Source organism: Coenobita brevimanus, chromosome 2, assembly GCF_032717465.1.
Source record: "Coenobita brevimanus isolate Jiangsu-jjx chromosome 2, ASM3271746v2, whole genome shotgun sequence".
NCBI lineage: Eukaryota > Metazoa > Arthropoda > Malacostraca > Decapoda > Coenobitidae > Coenobita > Coenobita brevimanus.
The window spans coordinates 35,775,296-35,785,790 of NC_136955.1; positions in this window are offsets into that span (position 1 = coordinate 35,775,296).

Here is a 10,495-nt window from a genome sequence, read left to right on the forward strand (position 1 = left end):
TAATATGATATTTCCAAGATAAGTCCCGAGTAAATGAAACCCCAAGCATGTTCAAGGATGATGCAGGTTTAAGCTGAATGTTAATAAACATTAGTGGGTATACCTGTGGAAGATTTTGTTGGGTTAATAGGTGTAAAAACTGAGTCTTAGGTGCATTAAAAACAACCAGATTATTTTTACCCCAGTCAGAGATACGAGCCAAGTCAGACATTAGGTGTGCCATAGCCTCATCCCTTGTTTATTGAAGTAACTGTTGAGATGGGCGTTGCGAGAACCGAATGGAAAGGTGAAGGGTGGAGTCATCAGCGTATGAGTGGATAGGGTTAGATGTACAGCTTAGAAGATCATTGATGAATAAAAGGAAGAGAGTTGGTAATAGGACAGAGCCCTGAGGAACACCACTGTTGGTAGATCTAGGAGAAGAACGATGGCCGTCTACAACAGCGGCTATAGAACGACCAGATAGGAAGCTAGCGATCAAGGCACATTTAGAAGGATAGAAACCGTAGGAGGGCAGTTTGGAAATTAAAGATTTATGCCAGACTCGATCGAAAGCCTTTGAGATGTCACGTGCAATGGCAAAGCTTTCGCCAAAGTCCCGAAAGGAGGATGACCAGGAGTCTGAAAGATAGGTGAGAAGATCGCCAGTGGAGCGTCCCTGACGGAACCCGTGCTGACGATCGGAAAGAAGGTTGTGATAGGAAAGATGCCTTAAAATTTTTCTATTGAGAATTGACTCAAAAACTTTTGAAATACAGGACGTTAAAACAATTGGACGATAGTTGGAAGGTTGGGAGTGGTCACCCTTCTTTAGGACTGGCTGAATGAGAGCAAACTTCCAGCAAGAAGGAAAGGTACAAGTTGACAGACAAAGGTGAAAGAGTTTGCCTAGGCAGGGTGTAAGCACAGAAGCACAGTTCTTGAGAACAACAGGAGGGACCCCAACAGGCCCATATGCCTTGTTAGTACTGAGGCCAGTGATGGCGGAAAATACATCAGCTGAAGAAATTTTAATATCAGCCAGGAGGAAGTCAGAGGGGGGAAGTGATGGAGGAACAGCACCAGAATCGTCTAAGGTGGAATTGGAGGAGAAAGTCTGTGCGAAGAGATCTGCTTTATCAGTAGAAGAAATAGCTACAGAACCATCAGAGTAGAAAAGAGAAGGGAAGGATGATGAGGTAAAGTTGTTAGAAACATTTTTGGCAAGGTGCCAGAAGAAGCGGGAAGAATTCGATTTGGAGAGTTGAGAGCATTTAGTATGGATGAAATAATTTTTAGTAGAGCGAAGAACAGACTTAGCACGATTCCGGGCAGAAACATACAGATGATGTGATTCAGGGGTGGGTTGGTTCCGGTACCTTTTGTAGGCCCTCTCCTTGTTGCGGACAGCATTAGAACAAGCGTGATTAAACCAAGGCTTTCTTGCGTTAGTCAAAGAATATGAGAAAGGAATGTATGCTTCCATGCCTGAGAGAATAACCTCCGTAATGAGCAAGGCACACTCAGATGGCTCACGGCCATGGAAGCAATAATCATTCCAGAGAAAATCAAAGAAGTACTGCCTGAGGGCCTCCCAGTCCGCGGCTCCAAAATGCCACAGACGACGTTTCCCTGGAGGGTCCACAGGCCGTACCTGAGTGATAGGACAGGTTAAGGTAATAAAATAAGGTTGTGATCGGAGGAGCCCAACGGAGAGAAAAGAATAACAGAGTAAGCAGAAGGATTAGTTGTGAGGAAGAGGTCAAGTATGTTGGAGCTCTCTCCAAGGCGGTCAGGGATATGGGTAGGGTGCTGTACAAGCTGCTCTAGGTCATTAAGGATAGAAAAGATGTAGGCTTTTTCACCAGATGGATCAGTGAAAGGAGAGGAGATCCAAAGGTGGTGGTGAACATTGAAATCTCCTTGAATGGAGATTTCAGAGAAAGGAGAAATGGATAGAATGTGTTCCATCGTAGAAGTAAGATAGTCGAAGAATTTTTGATAGTCAGTAGAATTAGGGGATAAGTAAACAGCACAGATATATTTAGTCAGAGAATGACAGGAAAGCCAAAGCCAGAGTGTAGAGAATTCAGAAGAATCGAGTTCAGGAACACGAGAGCAAGATAAGTCGTTGCGTATATATACACAACAGCCACCTTTGGCTTTGAAATGAGTATAGAGAAAGTAGGAGGATACAGAAAAGGGTTTGCTGTCAGTTGCCTCAGACAGCTGAGTCTCAGTTAGAAAAAGAAGGTGAGGTTTAGAGGAGGAGAGGTGGTGCTCAACAGAGCGAAAGTTAGAGGAAAGGCCGCGAATGTTGCAGAAATGAAGAAGAAGAGAGTCAGACAGTGGTTCCAGGCACCTCGAGTCGTCACCGGGAGAGGGGCGGATGGTGGGGGCATTTATGTTCCCCCTCCTGGGGACTCCGAGGCTTGGTGATGAGTCGCCATTTTAGTTGAATTTTGAATAGGAAGTGTAGTGTGTACTGTGCATGTAGTTTGGTGTAGATAGAGAAATTTGTACTTGAGAGCATTCTGGCCTACTGTCTGTGTAACTGAGACACTGAAAAAGTTCAGCAAAGGGCGATGGTCAGGAACTAGTCCTGGGGGCTGATGAAACGGGAGCTCCAGCACTCCCTGTCATCAACTTTCCATCCACCTCGGGAGTACTGCCCTGCTCGACTGGTGCTACAGTCTACTCCTCACCGCCATGACTCTATTAGCACCGTGATACGTGTATTAGGTATGATCCTGAAACATATAAAGGGAAAAATCTAAATGTAAGTTAATAATCAGCAGAGTATCAAGGTAATATGTGCCATATTTCCATTCACTCATCATTCAAGACATCAAAATTCCCGGTCATCATCATTATCATCATCATCATTATCATCCTTATCCTCATCATCATCATCATCCCTAAACTGTTTCCACGAAAAAATATGGGATGATCAAGTCAGAAAATGAAGCGGGTACTAGATATCCAGAAGCAGGACCAGGAAAACACAAGGCCATCCCATCAGAACAAACTTATCACTGATATTACCTTTGGCTTGACCCAGTCTCCTTGTCTGCTAATGTCCACTGATATGGAACTTTCGCAATTCCTCTTCCACAGTTACATCCTGACTCCTTCAACCCCAAGACATAATTTATTGCACATTTAATCTTAGTCAGAGATATACTTAAAGATAATTAGAAGTAAAAAGATACTCTTATATGAAGGTTCAGTCTAACCCAAAGGTTTTCAGCATTTTTCTGGTCGGGCCCCCCTAAGCCTTGATTAACATATTCACGCCCTTCCTCCATCCCCTTGGTCAACATATCCACATTCCCCTATCCCCCGGCTTCCTGCCATTATCTGATTGCGAAAACTTCTTCCAGAAATATTAGACGTAACCCGACAGAATGAGGGCTGCATTGACCGTGCTCCTGCAGTACACTATCCCCTTTTTCGAGGAATAGGAGAGAAGCTGAGAAATCTGTATATTTCAACTGGTGTTTCGTCTGTCCTCCAATATAAGACTTACTGGTATCTTTAATTTTCACCAGAACCGAGCAAATTAGAGAAAAATAGGAAAACTTCAACAACGAGACACATGAAGAAATGAAACGAAAGTATTACACGCGTCAAAGAAAAGTGTACTTTGACGGCTGAAACAGAGAGAGTATGAACAATGAATAAAAATCAATTGTTCATCCTGACACACACACACACACACACACACACACACACACACACACACACACACACACACACACACACACACACACACACACATACATACACACACACACACACACACACACACACACACACACACACACACACACACACACACACACAGATAGATGTACAGGCGCTTTTGTAGCATAGGTAAGTGACCGACCACTGGATTCAAAAAATCTTTGCAAGACATTTCTGTTCAAATGCATGTAAGACAGGTTGGACTAAAGTGTATTATATGCAAGATTCTAGCCTCGTGATCGAATGCATTAGGGTACTCCAGCCGGAAATGTTCCCCCGGGTTTTCATGTAAGGGAGAGAGAGAGAGAGAGAGAGAGAGAGAGAGAGGGAGAGAGAGAGAGACAGAGAGACAGAGAGAAAGAGAGTTCAGAATTTCAGGCAGAAGAAAAACTTCACACTAAAACTGTACAGTTCGAACGGCAATAGAAAAGCCTGGGGAAAAAGAAAAGTTGATGTGATAAATGTAATGTTGTTACTAGTGTAAGAGAAATTCAGAGGAAGGAACGGTGAGAGAAGGGGAGGAGTAATTAAAGGAGAAGAAAGGTATCTGAGGAAGGAGTGAGAAATGGGGAAATGCGGGGAGGGGAAAGAAAAGAAAAAGAAAAGAGGCAGGACAGAGGAGGGAGAGAAAACACATCAAGGAGAGCCATACAGAGAAGGCAACAAACGTGTCCACCAATTAATCCAAGGGTCGGACACTTGATTTCGTACTGTATTCATTACCTTAGATGGATTGCTCTCAGCTTCGACATCCCTGTACAGTACTTCACTCTGCCTGACTTCACTCTTCCATCAACTTCGATTTAAATTGGATCAAACTGTTTGCATCGACCTTGTCTTGTAACCTTGATCTGTGATCCTATACCCCTTATACTTAAATCTCCACAACATTGGCTGACCCCAAGTCCCCTCACGAAGTTGATCTAAAACAGATCAAAACTGTTTGCGTAACAGAAGCAAACATTTAACTATGCCACGTGACCTTAACCTATTACGGGGTGTTTTCAAATGTAATCCCTTTTTTCTTGCTTTTCCTGACAACATAAGTCTATATCGGATTGCAGCGGTTTAAACAACCTTGACATTTGACCATCGCTTTTGACCTTTTCCTACTACCTTTTCATTTGATTTCATAAACCAATACCTTTACTCTAGCCTTACCCTGAACCACTCCACTAAGTCTGGTGTAAATCAGAAAAAAGCTTTAAAATGATATTGCCATATGATCTTGACCTTTGGCCTCTCCGTGTAACATTCATAATTATTAAACTGACTGTTTTCTCAACCGTGTTTCATCAACAATTAAAGTTGATATTGTTACCTGGCCATAACCTTGACTCTACTGTTCTCAAAAATTAAGTTCAACATTTGGCCTGACCATCAGCCCTTCCCGGTGATCAGGTAGTTAAAGAGTCCTTGATGAGATAATTGTCATAACAGGTTCGATCCCCAAGCTGTGACTGGAGGCAATTTGATCAAGTAATACCCCAAGGGAAGCAGACTATCGTCTGTATATATATACTAGCTGCTACCTGCTCCAGTATAATGGAACCTAACAGTAAGGTAAGCATCTTCGCTTACTATGACAGGTGAAAGACTAAACTGTGATAGAAGATGCTTACCTTACTGTAAAATTTAACTATCCACAACCAGGCCTCACTCCGTCAACTACCCCAGTCACATCAATTCTTCGTTGTTACAGATCACTGACATCGAGGCATCATATCAAAACTGCTTTACTTATTTCGTTCACACACAGACAAAAAAAAAATGAATTTTATCTTGCCCTGCGACCTTGACTGTTGGTTGATTGCTCTTAAAATTTACTTCCGTCGGTCTTGCCTTACCCTCAGCCATTCCACCAGGTTAGATCTAAATTAGATAAAAAAAAAAAATGTTTAAGCTGACCTGGCCAGAATAAAATCTGACCTAGGCTTGTTGGCTTCACCTTTGACTTATTATTTTCAAAACAATAAGCATGTTCCATGGCTGGCCGCCAATTGTTCCACCAAGTTCGGTTGCAATCGAATAAAAAATTAATAATTTTCCCAACACACACACACACACACACACACACACACACACACACACACACACACACACGAATATGAGGACCTGGCAGAGAGTACAATTCAGAGTATAAGATCATTGCTACATAAAATGGAAGAGAAATCGGAAAGAATTATACTAACTGGGGACTTCAATACAAATATAAATTGGAATACTCTAGATATAAATAGCCAAGAAAGCTGTTGGGACCAAAAGCTCCTGGATCTCGTACAAGAGTTTTTCTTAACGCAACATGTGAGGGAAACCACCAGAAAAAGAGGACTTGATGTACCTTCAGTGCTAGATCTAGTATTTACTAGGCAAGAAAATGATATTGACATTTTAATATATCACCCTCCACTCGGCAAAAGCGATCATGCAGTACTAAATCATAACTTCAGGATAGCATATGACATAGTAAACAGCAATGACAGTTACAAAAAGAGCCTAAACTATAAAACGGGAAATTATCAAGACCTAAAGAAGTGTTTCTTAGAAGTTGATTGGGAAAATGAGCTTAGAGGACAAGATTTAAATGCTGTATATAAAAAATTTTGTGAATTTTATGAAATAGGAGTCCAGAAGTACATCCCACAGCACAAAGAAGCAGATAAGAAAATACAGAAGTGGTTCAATACAGAAGGTAAAAAATAAAAAGAAAGAAGAGATTTGTTGTGGAATAGATACAGAAGACACAATAGTGAAAGGGCATATAATAATTACAAACAGGCAAGAAACGACTATACAAGAATAAGGAGGGAAGCCCAAAAATAGTTTGAGGAGGATATAATAAATAAAAGTAGTGATCAACCAAAGCTGTTTTACAGCTATATCAGAAGCAAAACCAAAGTAAAAGATATAATACAATCCATTATGGACGAGGGAATCACTTATACACAAGAGAAAGATATTTGTGAAGCACTAAATAAGAATTTCCATTTAGTTTTTACAGAAAAAAAAAATTGAGAGGGACTATGTGGAACACGCATGTCCACACATACTACCAGATATACAAACAGCAGAAAAAGTAATACAGGAGGAGTTAAGTAGATTAGACAGAGGAAAAGCAAGTGGTCCTGATGAAATTTCATGTTGGGTATTACGAGAATGTGCAAAGGAGTTAAGTAAACCATTATTTATAATTTTCAAGAAATCCTTGAGTCAAGGTAACCTACCTCATATTTGGAAAAATGTAAATATTGTCCCCTTATTCAAGAAAGGAAATAGACAAAATCCACTCAACTACCGACCAGTATCACTGACCAGTGTTGTAAGCAAGGTATTAGAAAAACTTATAAGAAAAGCTTGGGTAAATCATCTAGAAGAACACAGTATGATAACAGAAAGACAGTTTGGTTTCAGAAAAAGAAAATCATGTGTTACTAATCTGTTGAGCTACAATGACAGAGTAACAAACACAATACAGGAAAGGGAAGGATGGGTGGACAGTATCTATTTAGATTTCAAGAAAGCTTTTGACACAGTACCACACCAAAGACTTTTATGGAAACTGTACCATCAAGGAGGAATTCGAGGCAAACTGTTTTGTTGGATGCAAGACTTTCTCATGAAAAGAGAAATGAGAACAGTACTAAGAGGGAACTACTCATCATGGAAAGAAGTGACTAGTGGAGTACCACAGGGTTCAGTGCTGGCACCAATCATGGATTTAGTGTATATAAATGATATAAACAGTAACACTGGAAATGAGAGCTATCTGAATATGTTTGCAGATGATGCAAAAATACAAAGGAGAATTACTAGCACAGACTCTTGTAAAGAGCTACAAGAAGAATTAAATAAACTTCATGAATGGAGTAGTACATGGCAAATGGAATTCAATGTGGACAAGTGTCATGTAATCAAGTTTGGTAAAAGTGGAAAAAGACCTGATTGGGATTATAAGTTAGGAAATAAAACCCTATACACATCAGAAAGAGAGAAAGACCTAGGTGTGATTATCAATAACAGACTATCTCCGGCTGACCACATCAGCAAGAAGGTACGGAACATGTATACACTGCTTGCAAATATGAGAATAGCATTCACATACATAAATGAAGACATGCTAAGAAGGATAATAACATCATTCATTAGACCAACCCTGGAATATGCGTTAGTAGTCTGGAGTCCTCATCTCAAAAAGCATATAGACAAGATTGAAAAAGTTCAAAGGGCCGCTACAAGATGGATACCAAGCTTAAGGGACCTAAGCTACGAAGAAAGACTAAATAAACTGAATCTACCAACTTTACAGGAGAGAAGGAAAAGAGGTGACATGATAATGCTATATAAGTGCAAATCAGGAAAGGAGAAAATAGACATAAATGATTACTTAACATATGGAGAAGCATCAGCAAGAGGACACTGCAGAAAACTGCATAAGAAGAGAGGTGATAAAGACGTAAGGAAATTCAGTTTCCCAAACAGAGCAATTGATCAATGGAATGCACTACCGAATGAAATAGTGTGTGCCAAAACAATTCACAAATTTAAGGTTATGTACGATAAATATGGTTTAAGACTCGGGACAGTACGACCTTGACTCATTCCTGTAAAGATACAATTAGGTAAGAACAATTAGGTAAGAACACACAAACACAGTGTGCACGTACCAAAACAATACGTTGTTTTTGCTTCTCAAGGATGGGTATAAAAAAGATATAAAACTGCAACCACTTTCTCGGTCGAGAACAAGTGGGGATTTGGAGCAAGGTAAGGAAAGTCTCGTTACCCCTGCAGTGTAACAAGTCTTTTCTACATAGGCGTATTGTTGTTTGGAGAGAGAGAAAAGCCCGACACATTTGTCTGAACCACCATAACCCCCTGGACCACAAAGAGAAAAATAAATTCAGATAAAGCCCCGGTGATCAGGTAGTTAAAGAGTCCTTGATGAGATAATTGTCATAACAGGTTCGATCCCCAAGCTGTGACTGGAGGCAATTTGATCAAGTAATACCCCAAGGGAAGCAGACTAGTCGTCTGTATATATATACTAGCTGCTACCTGCTCCAGTATGATGGAACCTAACAGTAAGGTAAGCATCTTCGCTTACTATGACAGGTGAAAGACTAAACTGTGATAGAAGATGCTTACCTTACTGTAAAATTTAACCATCCACAACCAGGCCTCACTCCGTCAACTACCCCAGTCACATCAATTCTTCGTTGTTACAGATCACTGACATCGAGGCATTTCACCACAAACCATTTCATTCCAGTTTCTGCATTTCCTACACGTATCTGACCATCTTGCGTACTCAGACTCGTATGAATCAAAATCTCTTTCATATCATCCTCTCCCTTCCTTTAAGTACGTCTAACTTCACTGTCTACGATGGTCAGCCTTTCCATCGTACTCTATTATCACACCTTTCTCTTGCTGCATTATTACCCACTCTCGAAAATGGTCTCATCACACTTGTAGATATCAGTCACGGCATTTCCATCACGTTCAGTCTTTTCTATCCCTGTTCAGATATATAAGATTCATGCCCTAAAATGTCACTGAAAGAATACAGTTTAGCATTACAAAGATCGTCACCCAGTGTTTCAAAATACAGAGCAAAGCTAGAGTTAAGGTGGCCTTTACCTGACTTTTTCTGTTCACTGCAAACGACATAACAGTATGAACAGTGGCTAGTCATATCATGCAACTCGTCAAGCACAGTCGAAACAACAATGCCAATTTTACGTTATTCTGAGCAGAGCACTTAGCAGTGCAATGCAGCCATCCATTATGCAGTTAGTGGTGCCACAACGGACGTGCCACAGATTAATGGTGTTAACAAGGTGCCAGAAGATGAGCCACTAATTTCCCAACCGAGCATACATTCCTGACTGACCATGAATGGAACAAGCTCTCAGAACTCACCATTTCCACTGCTGCCACTGCTTTGAGATGGTTATAATTTCTGGTATCTGTTGGTATTGGCTGTTTTATTTTACAAGGGTGTTAATCCCTTTGGGAGAGAAATTCACAGTTTATTAACTGGTAAAGAACTCCCACTACTGATTAAGTTTCTATCTGTAGCGAGAGTTCAATGCATTACAAAGACTCGTGCATTATCTCTGATAATGTTGAACACAGAAATGCTATTTAATGTACAGTAAAGTTCAAGCCTGAGAAAATATGCAGTTATACCCGTCGTTAAAATTATTTGTCGTGAAAAAATTTCATGTTATTATTAACCCGTCACATCCCGACCACTTTCGCACCTCTGACACCCCACGGTCCCGACCATTTTCGGAATTTTTTTTTTTTTGCCTAAAACCTCCGCTTTTGGTGAGAAACAACGAAAATTCATAGAGAAATCGCCCACCTGAGGTCTAAAGTACTCGATACAGGTAGGAGTACCTCCTTACCTTACAGGGTTTTCTATCAGGCTGGCTGCAAAGAAAACGAGTTCTATGGGAGGATAATTATTTCACACTCTTAAACGGTATTTATTTATTTATTTAGTACGAATTTTATATGTAGTACAAGAGTATATTGGTTTTCAAACAGTAATATAGGCATTATAAGCATTGTTTCACTCACTAACTCATCACATTCCTGACCTTCTTTTGCCACATTACCTGATCATCATTTCTGACTTTCTTCCTCTAATGCTATGTAAACTTTGTCCTCCACATTGTCATCGATTGGGGAATCACTCTGGCCCTGAATGTCTTTATTGGCCAGGTCACTGATAACAGGTGAATTGCCGAGACAATGGCGT